This window comes from Lepisosteus platostomus, chromosome 6, assembly GCF_059453375.1.
Source record: "Lepisosteus platostomus isolate fLepPlt1 chromosome 6, fLepPlt1.hap1, whole genome shotgun sequence".
In the NCBI taxonomy this organism is placed as follows: Eukaryota; Metazoa; Chordata; class Actinopteri; order Semionotiformes; family Lepisosteidae; genus Lepisosteus; species Lepisosteus platostomus.
The window spans coordinates 52482515-52505141 of NC_142616.1; the positions used below are offsets into that span (position 1 = coordinate 52482515).

The following is a 22627-nucleotide window of genomic DNA, read 5'->3' on the forward strand; positions in this document are numbered from 1 at the left end:
ATTTTCAACACTAGGGTCAAAACCTAGCAAGCATAGAAATTACATAAGCAGCAATATCTTACAAACTGTTCAAACACAGATGTCATGTCACTTACCAGTACACAACAGTAACTGCAAATTAATCAACAAAAAACAAGACACATACAAGAAAAAAGGACAGCACAATCTTATAAGATGTCAGAATTCATGGACAGCTCCTTTGGAATACAAGAGGTCTAATTTGATCAAAACTCCTATAGAAGGTAGTTACGAAAGCTCAACGAGCTTTCACAGCTAAAGGTCTACAGTATATGGAATTTTGAGCTTGTTAGCTGATAGTAGAGTCAATGACAATATATTAAGAACTTCAGATAAGGCAAAGTATGACTTTTTAATAGCTGCTTTCAGCAATTGGAGAAAAGTGGTAAAAAAACAACAATACTGAAGCACACAAATGTACGATAATACTGTTGCAAAATTATCATCTTTGACAGCACTGCATTACCGAACAATAAATAAACGTACTAGAAAAAATTCTGCTGCTAGACCTGAAAGGGAAAGCATAAATAAAGTGCAGCACATCTTTTACCTTCTTCAATTATCAGACTTTTGACATCTGAGCTAGGATGAGTGTAATTAACAGCCACTGAGATAATGGGGTCGCTACTCACTGATCAATCACTTACATATATTATCTTCTTTTTTTAAATTATAGTTGAGTTATTTTAGATAGAAAAGTGAGCAAAGACGTTTGCCTTTTAACATTATTCTTTGCTATTACAGCATATGAGTGGACTCAAATCGAGTGTCTTTCCCTTCAACATCAATAAGGGAGCTTTCGTAAAAACTGCTAAGCATAAACAACAAGTTTCTGTATGCTCTTTCATCTTGCCCCCCGCTTTTCGTATCATTATCAATATCGACTAGCCCTCAAATTTCATTTTCATCTCAAGCTCAGAAAAAGAAAATCAGACAAAAATCTACAGCCAGCCTAATGCAAGGCTGCATATCTGCTCACATTGTAGTAAACAACATACATCAAATGCTTCTGGATCCTTGGCTAAGGAGCATCTATGCAGCAGAAACACTTTTGTGATTTTTTTTTTTGTTATACTCACATCAGATCAATATTACAATTCTCGATTGCATATACTGCACAAATATTTGCTCAAAAACTTAAACTACTACTTCAGTGTGACAAAACTGAGAAAAACGATGTAGGTTTAATTCCTGCCAATTATTTAAGGGAGAGTATTTCTATCAACCCGTTCTTAGATCCCTTAGTGGTAAGTGCTTGAAATTGGTCTTTTTAGTCTTATTCAACACACCTGGAAAACGTCTACCATAGGCAAATGCAGCATTATGAATCTTCACCTGTGGCAAAACTTTGTCAGGTATGTCAGAGCTACCCTGTAATCCTGCCTGCTCTGGGGCTTCTAACACCTGGTGCGAACTCCTGGCAATGTCTGCCACTCCCACCGCTGGCAAAGTCATCCAGTCATTCCATTAAGTTGACAAGTTACAACCAAGACCTCCAAACCACAACAACATAAGGCAGGCAAGGTTACATTCTGGAAACTAAAACAGGAGATTCTGAGAAATATAAGATTTTTACCTCTTTCGCCTTTTCATGTAAGTGCTCCACACTTGCTACACAGTAATCACAAGGATCCCTGTCGTCACTTTATTGGCATAGAATAGTTTGAGAGACCATCTGAAGAAGAGATGAGAGAGAAGATCCAGAACAGAGGAACAGAGAGTTGTTCTGCCTGCTAAGCTGTATAAAAACCCTTTTCACAGTCATTGTCTCCGATAAGAAAATTGTTCTGTACAACAATGGGAAAAAAACAAGCTGTGAAACTTAATTCAGATAAAGAATAAACTCACAAGGGAGGTTTACTGTGCTACAAGTTAAACAGTATTTACTCTTTTGTCATCCTAAAAAAAAAACTTGTTTCGGGGAAGAAGATCCAAGCCATCTGCCCATCTGGCCCAGAACAAAGCCTTTGCCTCAGTACTTCAGGAATATTGAAAAGAGCTCCCAACATTGTTGAGTGGACATCTTAACATAAAACAATTATTTTTATGGCCAAAAGAACACAAAGGAGCTTTATCATACATCTGCACCTTACACACATACATTTATTAAACCCACTATCCTGCAATTAGAGGACAACATGCCAAGAATCTTTTTTTTAGAAATCCAGCAATTAAACTCAAGAATGATAATAACAAAGAAAGCATCAGAAACAACAAAAGGAACTTTAGTTTTTGTTAAATATATGATGAAATGTTTAGCTTCAGGAGAAGATAAATTTCCATTTTATTGCACCTTTAATGTCACAGCAACTCAAACATCAATGGCTATTAAAAGTTTAAAACCTGTCCGTATCATTAATGTCTACTGAAGTGTAGATGAACAGTCAATAGCGAGTAGCAGTTCACTGACAGGTAAAAGATTTACCAGAATACTTTTTGAAAATGTAATACGCCTGTAAGATAGACCTGCAAGAAAGAAGAATCATTTATTATCCCTGTTTACAACTACTTGTGGTAGAATTTCAAGGAAGGACTTCTTCCCACTGGAAATCTTGTGTTTTCTCAATAAACACCTTAATGCCTCTAAACACATTTCTTACATTTGTGACAAAAAAGTATTATGGTCAAAATTACAAAGATAACTAGGCAACTTCGTACCTGTAAATAGGTAATAGATTAATCCTATTATTAAACCTAATCAAAACCATTAAATATTACACAATTCACAACCCAAATGGCTTCAAATTCTGACATCCCACTTTGTTCTAAACTTCAGTTAAAAATGATACTATTTAGAAGCTTCAAAATGATCTGACATCAGCTATCTACCCCTAATAACAGAACAAGGTATCTAACCTCTTACTAAAACCCAACCTTCAGACAAAATAAAGAGAACCATATTTCCTGAAAAGCAGAAGTCTGAGCTGTTTTACTGCACTGTGTTTTTCAAAACTGTAAATTTAAGAGATGTTTTTGTTAACAGAAGAACTTTAAGTGATGCTCAATTTAAATTGATGCCAGTGCTGCAGATTTAAAAGTCTGAAGACAGAACAGAAATACAACAGACTTGATGCTTTACGATTTAAAATGATATTATCATGAAAGCTAAATAAAAAAGTGGGCTCAAAGCCCTGCATGTTAAGACAATCTAAACATTGTTTTGCTCACCTGCTTCACAATCCTTTATATAACAATACACAAAATGCTGTCTTAGTGGGTTGTTAAAGTGAGAAAAGCCTGAAATAGAATGGATGTTTCACCAGGTTATAATTTATGCCACACAGCATCACATTTTATTTCTCCACTAGGGAGTGATCTCTGACAGAAGGGGTAATCCCCCTTTAGACAATCAACACCCTTTTTAAACAGCTACTGTATATCCATGCGGTATTAGCATATCAACAGCAAATGACAACAGTATGCATATAAAAAATAAATCAAAAACAGAGAAATTGTATCATTACAATGTTTCAAATCAGAGTCAAGTCATTACTGCAGACTAAAAAGTCAAACAAACTCAGTCATATTTTCCTCTCAGATTAAAGCAACTTCAAAGTCAAGGAACTGAAGAGATGTATTTTCCTTTGCTTCTGTGAACTTGGCATCAAAGTGTTGTAAAGTTAATTACAATGTTTTTGCCATTCCTTTCTCTGATCTGTAATATTAGTTATGAAAACCCATGAACCCATTTATATAGTGTACTATCCAATAATATTCAGACTACTGTGAATTTCTCTTTTTATGCAGTACTTTGAAAGGTGTGCTGCAAGAAACACGTTTCCTTAAAGAAAAAGGATAAAAAAACAATGCCATCTGGTGCAGGTGAAAGCACTGGCACATTTAAACTAGACAGGGAGTTACAGAAACAATATGCTGTAGTGCCACCTTAATACAGCAAGAACTCTTGAGTTCAGAAACGTCAAATGATTTCCAGCTCTGCATACATCCAACAGATGTGTTTTATACAGAAGCTGTCCTTGCCCTCCAGCATAGTTCAGTTTGTCCAGTCTACTGAGTGCAATTACAGAATCAATAAAGCATCTCTCTCTAGCTCCTCTGGACTAGTGCCGACATGAAGCCAGTAGTCAAAATGACATTTTGTTGATTCTGTTATTACTATTGTCAAATATTTTCTGGAGAAAAGGAAAAAAAGAGCCGACTGAAAAAAAATGGATTTTGTTTTCAAAAACTATGTACACCACCTGCAATGCTTGATAAAAAGTTTTGGTTCTACAGTCTGTATGAGAACATGAACGTTCTCAAACACTGACACTGGGAGATCAATTGTTTCACTGAATTAGCCAAATATTGTTTTGATAATACTTTAAACACATGAAGGCCAATTAAATATCTTGACAAAATACCAATTTACAGTGGCAAAAGTAATCTAGTAAGAAAAAAAAAGATACATTACATTTTTCAAGCAAAGAAAAAGAAAGAAGAAAAACCCACAAACAGGAAATCATACATTTAGTTTGCAAAAAGATCCAAACCCACATTTTCTGTACCTACATCAATCTTTGCATTTGAAAAACACACAAAAACAGTGGGGCTATGATTTTAAAAACAAGAGAAATAAAGCAAATTCATTTCATTTTTATAGTTCTCAGCTGCACTGCATTAAGTGCATCCTGAAATATTAGCTACATTATTTTTAAGACACACAAAACGACTGAGAAAAGGCTACTGAGAAAAAACAAATTCACACATTGAAAGACACCCTCTTGTGATAACACAAAATCAATCACAAAGTCCTCGACCAGCAGAAGAATTATCAGACTAATTCTACCCCAAATGAAGTCCAGCATTCTGGGGAGATTCTCAAACTTGTGATTTTGTTTTCTAAGAGATAGGTGATTAAAAGACGAATTTCTCAATTTAAGGAATTGGTCCGCGGCTTAGCACCAATACAACTGTTGCAGAACTGTATTAATTTCTTTTTTTGTGTTTGTCCTTAAACATTATGAATCAAGTTATATCAACAAGAAAGGGAAGCATTTGAGGGTCTTGTACAGAAAATATAAACAACTTTCACAAAGATGTTCAGACTATATCTCTGCAGAAGGGTTAAAACGAACTGCTAGTATAGAGAACCCATGATAACGCCATGTATCATCACAAAAAGACAAAAGGATTTAGAACAGACAATCAAAACAATAATTTAGAAGAACCACAAAATGAGATGGGATTTACAAGATCTTAAATCTTTTTCCTTTTTCTTCCACGTTTTTAAAGTGGTGTCTAAAAGGTAAGAAAAGAAATATAAGTAATCCAAAAAGGTCAGAGACTGTTTCTGGCACTGGATGCAGACGCCCTCATTTACAATAGCTTGTGGCAAGAACACCTAGCCCACTTCCCTATTTGAATCATAATGACTATTGTTGGCAATAAACACATCTGGATCTAAGCTAGCCTTGATCCCTGCCTTCGGTCCCTATACAGGAACTTCCTATGATGGCGCATTAACAGAGTATTCCAAGTGCAGACATGTTACACAATACTTTCTCCACGCAGGCTTTGGCCTGAAACAATCAGGTTGCCTTTTTTTTGTGAAATGATCAAACTGGGGGGTGGGGACTGCACATCCTGCGTGAAACCGCATCCTGAACAAGCATCACCACGATTCACTGTAAATAAATACTCTCTCCTTGCAGCACTTCCGTCAACTGTCACTGCCTTGGCTCCAATCACCTTCAAGTCCAAACAGGAAAGCAGAGAAAAGCAAGAGAGATGGCAGATATGAGGTTTAATTTGCTTTTCACTGCAGTTTTCATCGGTGGCGTGTTTCCGATTCTCCCGGACCGCCACTTGCCTGGAATCACTCCTGGATCCTTGTCTTTTCCTGTCACCCTTCATTATTGTATTATTATGGGCGAGCCCATAAACTACTTTGAGTCACCATTAGGTGCAACTTGACCCGTTTATAGAGCACTACAAAGACACTTAGCCAGAATGCCTCCTTAAAACAAGCTGCATAAAACGTGCGAGTGGCTACCTGCTAATCATGTATCCTTTATCACGGGAAGAAACTGACAAACAACAGTATTCCTAGAGGACAAGCAAAAAAAACAACTACTGGAAGATCTTCGAATAGCAATCTGTTTTTCAATCATTAGATTTTTTGTAACAATCTCAATTCACATCTCCACAATATTGTGTGGTTTTTCCCCATTTAACACATTCAATTTTAAAAATTATTTTGCACACGTTCAGCAATAGCACTGAAATTCATTTTAGCGCAGGTGGCATTTGCCAGACAGACCGGGGGACTAGGGTGGGGTGCAGGGGTGGGATCACAATTTTTTGGAATACTTCCATGAGAAACACCCCACAGGAATAAAACTTCCACAAATAATGTCGGTGTGTTCAATTCCACAATTCAATCAAAATCAAAACTCAAAATTTTCTTGTCATCCAGTACTGCTTTCATATGCCTGAGCATTCTGTTGGGGTAACTACATTCAATCTTTCCCCCAAGCAATGCTTATATTGTTTTATTACACTTCAGTGAGTGGAGTTCAAAATTGCATGCAGCTGTGGTCTATCAGCGTTGCGCATGGACACAAGTATTGCCCACCAGGCTTGAAAAATCACTCGGTTACTGATCTGGCAAAAGAGACCGTGAACTGTATGTTTTGTGTGTGTATACATCTTTACACCAGATCTAAAGCTGGGTATTTTAAAGGATCAGTGACTATTTAAAAGGATTTTCAAATCCCCTTACAAATATATATCAACTGGGAATAGATTTAGACGGTTTACATGCTATTGTTCAAACTGGCGCTCTTTGTTCTGTCCTGCAAGTTACAGTTGCTTCATAACAATCTTAAATAATGACAGTAATTCTAGCAAATACAAAGCAATTTTATTGCTGTTTTAAAAAGTTATTTCTGTTAGATATCAATACATTTTCCAAGCAATTTTGTGCAAGAAATGTATTCTACGACAAACATTTTTTCTAGGGTTCTTTGTAGCATTCTTTAACATTCAGACATGCATCGCAACATCGCATCCTTTCTAAGATCAAGAATCCAAACCACATCTCTTTGGCTAGTTAGAAAATGAGAATAATTGTCTGTTGATGATACTGGTAAGAAACATAAATACGAGTAGTTAAGACAGCAGTTCACGATACCTTTTATTTCAAAAACACGTTAAGTGATAGATGAATAACAAAAGAAAAGATTTTTATCTCAACTCACTAATGACATTTTCTACACCTGGAGACAACAGATAAAGTACTGTAAGACTGTCATAACAGGAGGGACTTTTCTTGTCAAGTAACAGCTCGCATTCTCCATGGAAACCACAAATCGATGTGTGAAAATTGAAACTTGAACTTTAAAAAGGTGTTTTTGCTTGTTTTGTTTTTTGCCAAAATATTTTATATGAGAAAAAAATATTTTTTGTTCCTGACCAAAGCATGGTAAAACTGACAAATCTTCATTAAAAAAGACATAATTTAGTCAGTGGAAAGAGTTTTTAAGGTCATTTGGTGAGATTAAGTTAAATTATAAAGTGAAATTATTAGGAAACCTGTCATTGTTATCCAAGTATACTGTAACCTTAGAAGACAGGCTGTTGCTATTATATTGCAATCCTTAAAATTTAACAAGTATTATGGTTTAGAGGTTAACAGGACACATTACCAAATTGAAAATAAAAGATATCAGTTATACGTCTTCTTTTTTTATTTTGTTTTCAGTGATGTATTTTAGCATGGACTACGGTCATCTTCAGTAAGCTGCCATGTAACAGTACAGTACTCCTGTCTTGTCTCTGCTACACTAGCTCACAGTGCAGGACTGAGTAGAGATAATTGCAACAAATTATTTTTTGACTGACTAATACAATTGGTTTATGTTCAATAAGTGAAAAGTGTTTTTGATATTTTATCAGAAGGAATCAATAATATAATTAATTAACTAAAATAGCTCTTTATAAAGAAGGCCTAAAAATCCAAATTAAATATATTTTAAAAAGTCATATCTAAACAATATGTTCATGCTTTTCTATCTTTGTGAAACTAACAATTTAGACTAGTGGTAATTATATTAGATACACATACAAGTAATGATAAAAGTACCCACCACCAGAACAAACAAAACAAAATAAGGATTATACAGTATGGTATACCAAAGCCACACTTCTTATATGAATAATAAAAATGGAACACAACAAGAAAAGGAATACATTATGCAAAGCATAATATTTTAACAGAATTACATGGTATGCTAGCTGTCTTTCAAAGAACTTGCAGAATTTAATGAAAACCTATTATTTCACAAATTGCTTCACGTCACAAAGTGCTATCTGAAAAAAAAAATTACCATGGTTTCCTTTTGATATTGACTAGAACCTATTCGCTTTGAGCTCTTTCCTTGCACCGCGAGCACAGGTTTCAATATCAAGTCATATCCGAATAGTACACTTCAATAATGTTCTGTACATAAATATCACACACATATTTCAAAACCTGATGATCATGTTGTAAATAGATGGCAGGATGTTTCAAATTTCTGAATGAGAAAATACAAGAAGCGCATATCATCATCCCTTGGGATTTCATTTGAACTTTTATGTGTTATAAGATCTCACATTACTGGGCAAAATATTTCAGTTTTTAAACAAGAACCGGTCACTCTGGAAGACAGTTCAAGTTTGTATATATACATAACACAAACACTCAAGACATTCGCCAGGAAAAGGGAGCAAGATTTATTTTTTGAATCAAATATTAACTCATCATCACTTCCCAATAAGCATACAGCAGAACCTAATATTTTTGACTGTCCATTCATGTAGATTCACTTGTAAATCTAAAGCTGTCTCTTTAATACTTTCTTTTGTGTGGCATTTGTAGAATTTCTTACAAACACACACTACACAAGCACACATTACTGACCAGTTTATAATATTGTCAAATAGTTTTTGTTTTTTAAGAATGCTCCACATAAAATATTAAATTGCAAAATGTAAAAAATACAAAACACAGACACACACAAGCTGTACATTTACTATGACCAGTTCTGATTTAAAATACCACTTTTCCAGTGCAAATACTTTTAACAATAAATTGCACTGTTTCTCATATATATAGGTGTTTATCCATACATTCCAGTTTACAATGTGCAATGTCATTCATAACATTTCAGTATCATTTCTGTCACACCAACAAACCTATCTGAAGAAAAAAAAAGTATTTCATCCACAATGAAAATATAAGCAGCTTCGTCCTGTTGCCAATTATTGATCACATTTGAATTCACACAGAGAAACCCCAGAGACTGAACGACTGTTTACTAGAACGTTAGGTTTGAGAAACTAGAGCACTGGCTCAAGTGTAAAGCACTTTTCACTTTTAAGAACTGAAAAGGCAACTCTTGATACAATCTGTAGCACAATGTAGTATCAGTGCGTAGACTTCCTTCAAGTTAAATTATCAGTCACTAAACGTGTCTAGAATACAACACAGAACTTCTTTCAGAGCTTTGATGGATAATCACCAGACTTTTATTGAACCCTCATTCTCTGAAATTGCATTGTTCACTATCTCCTGTTCAAAAGCTCTACCTGACAGTCCAGACATTAATATAACACATGTGCACATACAGTTATTAACTGTATTTTTGAAACATTACTTATATATACAGTAATATAATTCTGTTCAGTGTTTACATCTGTATTTTATGTCCCTTTTCTGTACTTAAAAAACAGTAAAAAAAAGTCCCACTACTGAATTCACCAAAATAAGAAACACAGCCTTAGACAGAAAGATAGATGACTGTTTGTATATGTGCATATTTGCAAACACACAAAACTGGTTCTAGCTTACACCCAAGTGATTTCTTACAAATTATGTAAAATAGCTTAACAGTTGTAGTGGGCTGAAGAGATGTCCTCAAGTTTAAAAAGTAAAATCACAGAATCTGGTGAAGCCCCTCAAGTAACAAAACAAGCTAACTTGCCTATGTCTTTCTTCTTACTAAATTGTGCCTAAAATTCTGAATTCACACTTCTGCATTTCAGTCAAAGGACTGAAAGTACCCGTAACAGTCATAGTTGGCCTGGGGAGAAACATACACACTTTAATGCCACAGTCATATTAAAAAAGGCAAAGCATCAGTAAAAATATCCCTGCCTAAAATGTTTTCATAGAAACTGAATGCCCTTGTACATGTCACAGAGGGCTGGCTAGTCTTCTCAACAACTCTCTCCTGAACCTGTTTATATTTTAGAGCTATTCTTCTTCAAACACTCAGAGAAAAACACAAATTCTCAAAACCAAAGGCCCCACAACTATGCACATCTGCTGTCTCAAGCCACGGTATGGCACTTTTTGTTTAAGAGACTGATAGCAGATAATGGCACAATTAAAATGATTCCCCCTGTCTATCTGTTAAAATGATCTCATTTGCTTTATGAATGGCATATAAACACACATTTGATTCTCGACTTCCATGGGGCAAAGCAGTTTAAGATTTAAGGACAGAGCCAATAAACAAAACCATCTGAACCCACCCTCCCCTCCCCACACACAAAAAACACACTAAAGATTGTGGATGTTAAGAACTTCAAATCACACCAATATGATACTCTCAAGGATTTAGGTTTCGGAAAATTTGTCATTCTGAGCAAAACAGGCCTGAGCAAAACACGTTTTGTCATCACTTTTGATTGACATTAGTCAGACTTTTATATTTATATTTTATCAATGACGCACGCGCCAGTCATTCACGGGAGCACAGGAACAAATAAGCACAGGAACAAAATGCTTTAACGCATGCCATTCTAAATTGTTTGGAGAAGTCAATAAGTAAACCCTTTCTGCAGGATTAACTAACATGATATCTGAAAAGTACACATGCACTCAACTCACACTGGCATTTGAGTAAATGTAGCCCGCCAAGATGTCTTTTTCTGTACTGATCAATGACTCGAACTATTGCCCACAAACCTTTAAACGAAGCGTTATGTTTTGTGGCACTGTGGGAGACAAGCGATATATAAAAATGCTTTGTGTAATGATCACGGCTCAGTAAAATCTGCACATGCATGAATAATGACACCCCTCTAACATATCAGATTTGTATCAAAACTCCCCAAATGGTACATAATTCCCCAACACAAAATAACAACTGTCACCTTCAGCAGAACTCATTAAACCAATGTTAGGGGCTTCTTTTCCTAATGTAATTTTTATAATTGAAATTTAATTCTCCTACAATATTTGGAAGATTTTTAATTGACGGTTGCTGTAATTAATTGCACGGAATTACAAGCTTAACGGAGAACTCAAAAACTGAATCTGACACTGAGATTGGATAAACGCAGCAGTGTGGTGCCTGCTGGGACTGTTTCATCATCCCCCCCTCGCCCTTCCTGCTGATGCAAGGTGGGGAATCGTGAGCTCTTCCCTATAGTCATGAATTTAATTACATATGGATTCCAGTACCTCCACACAAATGTCATGTTGATTTTTGATCAGCAGCAAGTCAGACAATGACTTCTGAGCTGGCAACAACCCAACCATCGTTGAGGGGTGAGGGGTGGGGAGTATATATAGTCAATTACCGAAGGCAATGTGACCCGGAAGGAAGGGGAATAAACCAATTTTAAGTAATTCCAAAGTTGCATATGTGTGATGAGAAAACAAGAGCCAAAATGCCTGTTTCAAGCAACCCAAGGCTAATTTCGCTTTGTCTTTCTATTGGGAGCGCCACATTCCATTGAATTCATGCTCACATTTAGATGATCATTTGCTTCTCCGCTGTTATAGACTTTTATCCTATAATAGGACAGTCACATTACTTCCGTTCATTTATAAATTTATTATTGCAAGGATTATGGATTATGTATTATATATTTTTCTTATTTAAAACAGGAAAAATAACAGCCGTTGCTGTGAACTTATTAATAAGTATTATTAACTATTTTTTCTACTGATTATTATTACTATTATTACTGTTTGCCTAAAACTGCACATTTGTTTTAGATTTTATGATTAAGAAAAGGTACAAAAAGTGAACAAGGCCATTTTCAGCCATAGCTGAAAAAATACAATATTGTTTTTTACAAAAAGGAACAATGTAGAGCAACTGGTTTATCATAAGCACACTCAGAAATGTAACATTGCAGTTAAGCTTCTTGAGGAGATGTTTGTACTACTAAAGCAGGACCTCTAAATTAGTGTGATCTACTTATGCATTACACAAAATACTATGATTTAGTTTGCATTCATTTTCATTTTTATAGGCTGTAAGCAGCCAATGTTGCACAACCATCTGGTGCTGCTTAGCAGATACATGCAGTAAATAAAATGGCCCATCTCCATCTTGCATCTTCTTACGTTCAATATCAGCTTAGCAAAGTTTGATCTTCTCCATTCACTGAGCACTCACAGTAATGCTTAATGTGCCACTCTAACTCCTTTTTTCCTTCTTATTACAAAACTATGGCATAGCTTTACTTCAGAATTGCCATGCCTTGTTTTTTATTGATATTAAATAAGGAAATAATATAAACCAACTTCAAAAGAACATACTGTTTTGATGTTCTTTATGAGGTCTTTGTTGGCTGTTTTCACTCTGAATATAAATACTGAAGCTAAGCATTTTAGGGTTAAAAGAGGGCTGTTTTCTCATGTTTTAAAATGATTACGGTACCATAAATAATGTTTAAAAATAAACAAAATGAACCCCATTATAGAAATATACACAGTGTTATTTTATGAACTTTGTATACTTACAAAAAGTTTGCATTGGGTTTAAAATTATATTTCTTTCCTATGCACATAATAAGTTACAAAATGAACACTTTACTCATATCTGAAACATCAGCCTTACGTTAAAAATGTAGAAACTGTAGAAAAAAAGTGTTTCTGGAATTGGTATACTAATGTTTACTCATTCAAAACTTTCTGCTTTCTATGTCTATCTTCTACTGTGATCCACCAGACCTTTGACTAACTGCTTCACCAATACCATGGAATGTGGATGGGGATCCTTTCTTACCGATTTCACCTCTCTAGGTAAGACAGGCATTCCATCCATTCAATCAGAACTCCGAGCAAAGCCTTGCCGTCTCGACATCAGTGGAGGCTGGAGTTCACCTTACCTGAAACATAGTAAGATAAATTCATAAACGAACAACGTAAAGAAAACATCCACAACTTTTTATCTTACAAACAGGAATTAACACTTAATTTCAAAGGTGGGGAAAGTACCTTGAAATAATCTATTTAACCCACAGCGATCGGAGTGCCGTCACACAGAATAATATCGAACTTTGATTAAAACTGAAAAATAAAGAGAAAAAAACGTGATCACTCAAACCACATGTATTTACCTTAAATAATGACGCATATCTTCCCTTCCCTTATCTTTAGACCCAAATACATTTTAAGTCATCAGTCATTTCTTTTTATAGCATAAGCTTTCAGTATGAATAAAAAAAGAAAGATCTCATAATAGTAGCTTGCATAAGCAATAATGAGCAATCTTGACACTGATCACAATAAACGATGAGAGTGCTGATAAAATGGAATTTTTTTTTTTTGCAAAGAGCAGTGTACATGATCTGTAGAGCCGAACACCAGCCTACACACATGTTAGTTAAAATGATTCCAAATTTCTTATCAGTGAATATCTGAGACACAAGCATGGAACATTAGCATGGAAAGATGTTCGCCAACTGTTAATCTTTTTCACCAAGAAAATTAATGGCATAATAAAGGACGCTCCTCAAGAAAGAAAGCAGCAAATGGTGCCAAATCTGGATAATTCGTGTCTGCTTCAGAATATGAAGTATGGCCATGAACCCTACTACTACTGAACAAGTACCACTTTCAAGTGTCTTTTACTGTGTTAAACAGGAAGACTTCAGCAAGGCTCGAATGAATTACTGCACACCAATATCCTGTTAAATTGTTTTATCCATCCATTCATTTTCTAACCACTTTATCCCATACAGGGTAGTGGGGGAGCCGGAGTCTATCCCTGCAAGCAACAATACACCAGGCAGGATACACCCTGGATGGGACACCAGTGTATCACTGTATCAAATGTATTAAAAAAAAGTTATACTCATAAAAAAGCAGCTGAAAAGGGTAGAAGCACAAGGATTGTTGTCTAAACTCTCTTTAGGTCTTTTGTTTTCTTAAAAATAACTTTAAAGAAGGGATCTGTTGAAACAATTTGAGAGCCAAATCACATTTATGCTTCAAAAATGTCAAGATATGGGAAAATATTTTTTTCTTCCAAAATTTACTGTAAAAAGCTACACACCTCTAAAGGGAAGCTGAAAACACTGCCGATTTTAATGGCGGGACTTCTTGGATCAACTCATTATGTCAAACCTTAAAGGTAAAGGATAAATAAATATTGCCTAAATGCAATAATTGCTCCTCTAAGGGGACATTTCCATCTTAGAAAAAGCACAATAATATTCAGAAAACCCCTGTCGGAAAAAAGAGCCTGCTGCAAGTATCTAAAACTGTGAAGTTCCTCAGAAAGCAGCATCACCGGTTGCATTCTGTATTCTTAATAGTTTTAAAAATCATTTTTTTAGTGTCCATTTAAACATACAGTAAATCAGCTGTATTTACTGTTTTATAGAAATATATTTTGCTTAATTTAAATGTATTGCTGCTATTCAGTCGAAGACTTCAAGTTCTGACTACATTTAAAATAACAAATAAGGGATATTAATCGGCCAGCGCAGATGTTTTTTTCTTTCTTTGCTTGCCTGTGTGTTTTCTCATACAAAGGTATAGCCCATAGGCTCTGCTAATGCTTTCCATATGTTGGGAATATGCAATGGTAACCTAGAAGCAGTAACTTGTGTCTAAACCATTGTCCATGCCCACTGCTACCTTTGTACGTGCCAGAGTATGGTCGTAGATGTGCATGGGAAAAAAAATAATAAACTGGAGTCAACCTCAGAGAAAATGATGGCGCCTGCTGCATCTTTCAGATTACAATGATTACAATACTCGTTTCCCCGGCAGTGCAAGGGGATCCTGCTGAATAGGCCAGTCTGCTGAGACGAGCTTCAGATGACCAAGTGCAACTGTAACTTTAAAAGTAGGAACCAAACCAGACAAAACAAACCACAGAGCAGTCAGCCCAACTTGTCATAATTCATGTGTGTGGAATTCAGCTGTAACACCATTAGCAAAGTACTATTTCCACCACAGTACGCATTCCTCTACCAATGTCAAGCTCTGAAAAGGCGCTGATAAGACCCACTGATTACCAGCCTGTATGTATGTCATTAATCAACAAAAATATGTTTATCCCAACAGACTGCTTTACCAAGCATAATTTATGTCTGCACCATTCCGGGCACAACTTTCTTAAGGGTGTATGTTTTCCGAGAGAAACTGCCTTTCTTTTTGACACTTTGTCCACACTTCACACCATAACCATTAACTTCGGTAGTAATACATGTTCCTAGCTGATGAATATAAATAATTAAAGAGGATCCCTTAACTATATAATCCTCTTATCAAAACAATAATCTGTATAAAAACAATATCAGAGAGATGACGGCTACGATACAGCTACTTTCCAAAGTCTGCAGGGCCTCTGCAGGCCAGCTGTTTAACAGGGATCTCTTCAATGTTGAAACATATGTTTTTAATCCTTCCTTCACACAAATTACAATTCTTGTCAGTTTCAAAAGAAACCAGTTACCAGCCACTTTAAAGTAATTGTTAATTGCCACTTATTCATGTGTCAAGTTTCTAAAGATTCTGAATTCAATTCAGAGCCCTTTAAAGAACCATTTCTCGCATACCCAGTATGGTGTGAAGTTTACTGCTCAGACTCAAACTTTCGCAAAAAACAGTCACAGTGTTGCAGAAATTATAAAGGTGAAAAACAGTCTTCTTTCTTCTGTTTTCAATTTTAGCCTCACTTATGACTGTGTGAGGTTAATGATCTGAGAAGTAACTTTTTTTTAATACCCGAAATAAAATCTCGATCAGCTGAACAACAACTTGATCCATCAAAATAAACGGGTTGCAAAATGCCATTCAAGTAAGTTTGTGCTAAAATAAAACATTTGTGACACCTGAAGATATGTATTTTCATTCTTCCCCAACACAAACTAAGACTTTTTGATTCAAACAATACATTTAATAAAATAAAATGTACATCTTTAAATAAAGGTTGAAATAATTTTTGATGAATAAACGCAAAGCGCAAAAACCAACCTCAGAAATGTATTGTAGATATTGTTCTAGCTAAAATACGGGATACACAAAAGAGTTTTTAAAAAACCCGTCATACCACATTGAAGGCAAGATGAGACACTGCCACAAGGGTGCACATCACCGCTGTCTAGTCAATAACAGCATCTCAAGGCAATTATTCCCATCACAGGGATTTCCACATAACTGGCTAGCATAACCCTGAGAGTGTATCCTCTGAACTCTTTCCATTACAGATGCCCAGCCATCAGAAAAGCAAAGCTTAACCTGAGTAAAATGAATACTGGCCTTTCCCACTGAGATAACCTTGCTCAAGGAACCTGAGTGAAATGAATACTAGTCTCTCCTACTGAGACAACCTTGCTCACGGTATCTTGTTGAATAAGAGTTCACAACACAGAAGTCCCCTAACTGATGTGCAGAATGGGGTACAATTATAAGAAAGTGGTCTAACAGCACAGACACCCACTTGACCTCAGAGCACACAGTAGCACAGATATCCACATGATTTAAAATCCTCTGCAAACGTGCAGACAAGGTCACAGGGTCAACACAGACATTAACAGGTCATTGTGTAGCCCACTTGGGAACAATTACTCGAGTCACGGCTAAGTGGACACTTGATTGAACAGGACTAAGGCAGTGCACACATCTCACAGATAACAATCCTCAGAGCGATTTAGAATAAAAGCCTTTATGATCTGGCCTTTATTGCTAAAATTCATCTTACTTGCATGTGTGAGGGAAGGCCATTCTTAAAATATATACGTCGACTGCACAGCTACATGATCAAAAATAATTTGGAGGCGAAGAAAAAATAAAACTGAGAAGTGTTCAATTAATGTGACATGGATAACTTTCTTCCCAAGTGTTTGTATGAAAAACATCTTTGCAGTCCTACAGTGCATAATTTTTGTCTTGTGCTGGTTTAATTATTTTAATTGAGTTATTTAATTATTTTAAGCAAAATAAAATATTTTAATAGCACTTTATTATTTGAATGAAATCCATTCCCAATGCATTAAGAAGAAATTAGTGGTAATGAAGTATGCAATAGGTTCCACATTTTAATGAAACGACTCAGTTTTCTCTGGTATTACCTAAGTAGTCTTTGAATTTGGAGATTAAAAGGATACAATGAGCAGGAATCAAGATGTTGTATAATCTAAAAGCATTCACTACAATGACCTCTCATCTGCGCTTAACAGCCATGTTTTACACACATGAAAAGCACAAAAAGAGAATAAATACATACATTTATGATAAGTAAAATTCAAGTTTTCTTTAACTGTGTCCTGGCTTAAGGAATTTGCCTTTATTGGGTGCTCCAAACCACCAGTGCAGCTTGCTTTCCACCCAGAAGAGTTATTCAAACTCAGTGAGACATGTCTGAACAGCATACTTTTGAACCACCCATAAAAAAGAAGATCCAATCTGCTATTATACATTTATAACATTTTTAAAAAGCAACATTTTTTGAGCTCAGGAAAGCAATGTGGAAAACAGTACAAATTACATTCTGATTTGTTTTTTTTACTTTGCTGGTTTCTTGAAATTCAGGTTGCACAGGTTAAGAAAAATCTTTTCTGTTCTGAAATACACAAGCTTCCTTTTAAGATCAGGCAGCACAGTCACACCTTTACTGGCCAGAAAATATACAAAATAGCAAGAGGGATTTTAAGAGGGTGTGCGTGTTCAGATTTGTTGTTTAAGAAATTCTTCAGTTTGGTTAAATATTTCTGTTTTGCATTAAGCAGTATATGCGGCTTCAAGACAGAATGCACTTCGTTGATTAAAGGGCAGCAATGAGACAGATGTCAAGATGACCCTTATAAGCCTAACCTTGAATCTGACCTGACAGTGTCATTAGCTGGACTAAGCAAATACAGCCCTGGGTGTCAACAAAACAAAGACACTATATAATAAAGAACATCACTGCAGCTAGAGACAGCTCCTTAAAATCAGAAATAAAGATCATACTGTTCACCTCCTACATCCCCCTTCATCTAAGTAGGAGAATAGCAATGTTTCATGCTTAAAAATGCAAGCTCTGTTAGTATTAAATTTCATTAAAAAAAAACATTTATTTTGTTTATTCTTATTAAACCCGGAAAGGCTCTCCAGGCCTTAAGTCTAGCTACCTTTAGACGAAGCATCTTAAAATAAACATTGGTCTGCCTAGCAATACAATCAGCTCTTGATTGTTTAACTGTATCAAAGCCAATAGAGACCATCCATTTACTTCATCAAACAGTGTTGTAGAGTTTCACAGCTACAAATTACAAGCCACTTGGTAATCATGCGTGCCAGGTCAAATGTGCTGTTCAGATGCAGAGATGCTAATACACTGATGGTCAGCATCATTTTATTGTTTCTTGTTGACCAGACAGCACAGCTAACCTTTAATATTTCCATAACCATGCAACGCATGAAAAATATATACTGTATCCATATTATCATTTTTTAAAGTAATTGGTTTTAACAGATAATTCAATACTGCATAACTGAAGTAAAAATGAATAAATGCTCTACATACAATCAACTCATTTACTTGTTTTTAAAACATTGTAGATGCTGTGATATGACATGTTACCATTGCACTCATATATGTTAATTGAGCTTTTGTTGATTTTAAGAGGCCTTAACATCCTGCAAATTCCATCTGATTCTCACATTTTTTTCAAGGTTGGTCAGGAGGGTTTTCAGAGAAATGTACACCAAAAGCAAGCAACACATTTAAATTTAGTGTTTGACAGTTTTCAAGAAACACTTCTTCATTCAGTGAACAACTTACCTACTCTAAAACCGTGATCTGTAACTTCCTTACAGGGGCGCACTTAAGAAAATTCCAAAGCTGCATCAAAAGTTCTTCTTTAAAAATGGAAATACCTTTTGTCCAAATAATATAGTTCTTAAAAGGAGTATAAGCAGGTAAATCAATTATATGAATTATAAGATAATCAGTTCAAATGTATTTAATTACAGTGAGAACCCAAACAGATTTTTCATCATTTCATGGATTTTTAAACTTTTGCTCAATACTTCTCACTTTTTTAATGGGCAAATTGTGCAATTCTGCACTTTTTGCATCTTTCTTAGTCTTAGTTGATGATGCAAGACTGATAAATGACTAAACCTTGACATTTTCAAAGCTGACACTGTGAGTGTGGTTTTAAGGGGAGGAAATGTACAGTAACTAATATGATATAATTTGGACTTCATAGATATAGAATGAACACCACAAAGAAATGAACTACTTTCAATACTTTGAATGCAAAACATATCTGGATTTTAGAGCAAAAATAATCTTTTGGCCATGCACAGTATGGTACAATTGTACAGTACAATTTATACAATTTTCTTAGCTAATCTATTTATCTTCAAATTATATATTTTACAGATGGAATGGTAGGCATGTACACAACACTAAGCAAAATGTATTTATGAAATAATTTATACAGAAAGGTGAGATAAATACAAGGTTAAATAAAACCATGCAATTTAATACTGATCAATCAGTAAACCGTCTATCACCACCTCCCAGAATAGCTGTCTATATATAGTGTTGTTTGTATTTATTTATTTCTCCCTTCTGAAAATCAGTTCCACATTGTTGCTTGCTCCAGTCTGTTGCAGCAGATGTTGGCTGTTAAACTGCACAGACGACAGTTCACGACTTTCCAAGATGACTGTGTGCCACATCTGTAGTTGATGAGACTTGAGTGTAAAAAATGTAGCAGACAGAGAAGGAAAAAGAATGAGAGCTTGGGCTGAGTGCAACTGTCTTCCATGCACGCTAAAAATAGAGCCACTTTTTAAGAATGGCGAACAAAAAAAAAATCACTTCATCCAGCCTTTTCAAAAACAACCTAGCCGGACTGTCCCATTACTAAACAACCCTATCAGAGGCACTTCCTGAAGACAGCCTCAGCTGTGAGAGAAAATGAGAGCATCCAGGAAGCAGTGTGTTAGCACAGAGGAAGCAAGCTGTGGCAGTACATTTCAAAACCGTAGTTCTCCGAGCTGCCTATTAACTGGGCTACTTTCCAATTCATTTAGTACCCTAGAGATAGAACCTTCCTGCGTTTACAGAAATGACACAACATTAACAGATTTGCATATGCAAAACACCGAAGCAACAGGCATTCCTGCTCAATTGACCTATTGCTTGTTGTGGCAGTCGAGTTATTCCCTGTGATGATTTTGTAACCAAGTGGGCGTCATGTGAATACCATCTGGGTAGCACTTATTTAAAGCTGGCAGCCTTCCTGTGGCAGGCAGGCTGGCAATGAGAAGGAAGGGAATAAATTGCATCATTTACTTAACATCCATTTGCTGTTGTGGCCGTTAAAAACCCATGACTAAATAATTTGGTTATTTCTGCTGCCAGTTATTGCTGTCAGCCAAATTACACTGTACATGCTACAAACAGTGAGACTGTCAGGATGCTGCTGCTGAAGAATAAATCTGTACAGAAGCATGCAAGTACACACGCCGCTCAGTAGAGATTTTACTACTATTTAAGAATGTATCAAATTCAGCAAGGTCGATGACTGTCTTTTTTTCAACTTAATAATAACCCTGAACATCCAACCAAATGAAACCTTTATTGCATTAATTACAACAGGAAAAAAAAATTGAACTGATGAGTGGTTCAACATTTTCCTGACATCAACCCTATTTAAATACTGGGCCTGACTGGAGAGGGATTCGGAGAACTGCAACAAACAGCAATAACCCCTGGAGAATGAGGAGGACTGTTTTCACAACAGCAAGCAGGGATGTGCTATCTCATGTGCGACAGGAGCATGTGTGATGTTAGTAGAGATCTCTTGGAGGTGAAACCACAGCAAAATGTTTTCTACTGTACTTTCTTTGGAGATCAATAGATTTTCACACAACTCAGTTGTTTATGGCACTTTTCCTGTCTCATGAGTGTTTCAGTGGGGTTCCATTTTGATATCCAGTGTTTATGTAAGCAGACGGAAGAACACTAAAACATTCTTATTTTGAAGACTGAAAATCATGTAAACTCAAAGCAGGTAGAGTGGTATCTTGCTTGGTACCACCAATGACCAACACTAAGTTTAACTTATTAAAATACAGTCTAAAAATTGGTCTAGAAAATCAGAGAAACATTTTAGAACATGTATACCAATTCATACCCAAGTACAGAACATTACAGCTGTACACAGTACTATGATCTACAGCTGCACAGAACTCTAAAGAGGAACAAAAACATGGGAAATTAAGAAAACAGTGGAATAATTTTGAAGGCATAAATCTACCAATTCTAAAGCTAAAGTAAAACTAACAAAAGTGAAGTACATAGCTGAAGTTATCAGTCTTATTTTCCATTTCAGCAAAAAATGCTTATGACTTCTAACCAGGGTGACACGGTGGCACAGTGGTTAGCACTACTGCCTCACAGCGCTGGGGCCCTGGGTTTAATTCTGGAACTGGGGTGCTATCTGCATGATGTTTGTACATAAATGTTCGACCCCTGTTCGTGCGTGTTTTTTTCAGATGCTCTGGTTTGCTCCCACAGTCCAAAGCCCTACTGGTTTTTAACTGGCTTCTGGGAAACTTGGCCCTGGTTTGAGTGTGTAAGTGTTTCTGTCCGTGTGTGCCCTGCGATGGACTGGCACCCCATCCAGGGTGTACCCTGCTTTGTGCCCACTGCTTGCAGGATTAGGACCTACCCCCCACTCAGCTCTGAATTGGATGAAGCAGTGGATTCATGTTATGGATGGACTTCTAAGCATAACATGTGCTGTTATCTATTAATTCAGGCTACACCATGGAAATTACTGAAACATTGGACAACAAAGGTACTACATACAACATTAAACTAATTTTTCATAAGTGCTTTCTTTTCAGTACTGATTCCATACTTGGATATGTGCCTTTGTGTCTTTTTATGATTAAAAAAAACTGTAATGCTTATTTCTCGATTGAAAGAAGTCTTAAGATAACAGGATTGGTGAAAATGCAGGTTCCTTGTAGACTGTGAAATCTGTGAAAAGTACTGGCTTCCCTTTCCTTAATACAAACATCTTATGAATTCTGTTATGAACATCTCACCTACACATTATATGCAATTTTACTACTGTTTAAAAATGTTTTCACAAATTCTGTCTTGACTTAAAGATTTGCATATATATCTTAGAGCCTAAAAGGTCACATAATGTGTGATATTGTTCATAGTTCATTACAAATTCTTCACCTTTTTGAAGCATACCTCAAAGCCTTTTCTTTTAGCTTGAAGAAGGAAGTCAAAAAAGTTTAAAGTGGAGTTGATGGTCCTATAAAAATACATGAAAGATGTACTCTGTTGCAATACCAGGTATTGTAACAAATCATCTGGATTCAGACCGGTTAATCAGTATTTCCTGC

The 22627-nt window shown here is 35.8% G+C and overlaps 1 protein-coding gene across 8 annotated transcripts in view; it reads right to left on the reverse strand.

Annotated features, from left to right (window-relative positions):
* foxp1b (forkhead box P1b) overlaps nt 1–22627 on the reverse strand; it is a 194046-nt gene that overhangs the window by 153250 nt on the left and 18169 nt on the right. For 7 of the 8 annotated variants that reach the window (XM_088636331.1, XM_088636329.1, XM_088636327.1 and 4 more), the window contains one exon: nt 13032–13134. The gene's annotated coding sequence lies outside the window, so the exon portion shown is untranslated. Of the gene's footprint in view, nt 1–13031; nt 13135–13243; nt 13316–22627 lie in introns of all 8 variants that reach the window. The other variant, XM_088636319.1, reaches the window with a different exon arrangement.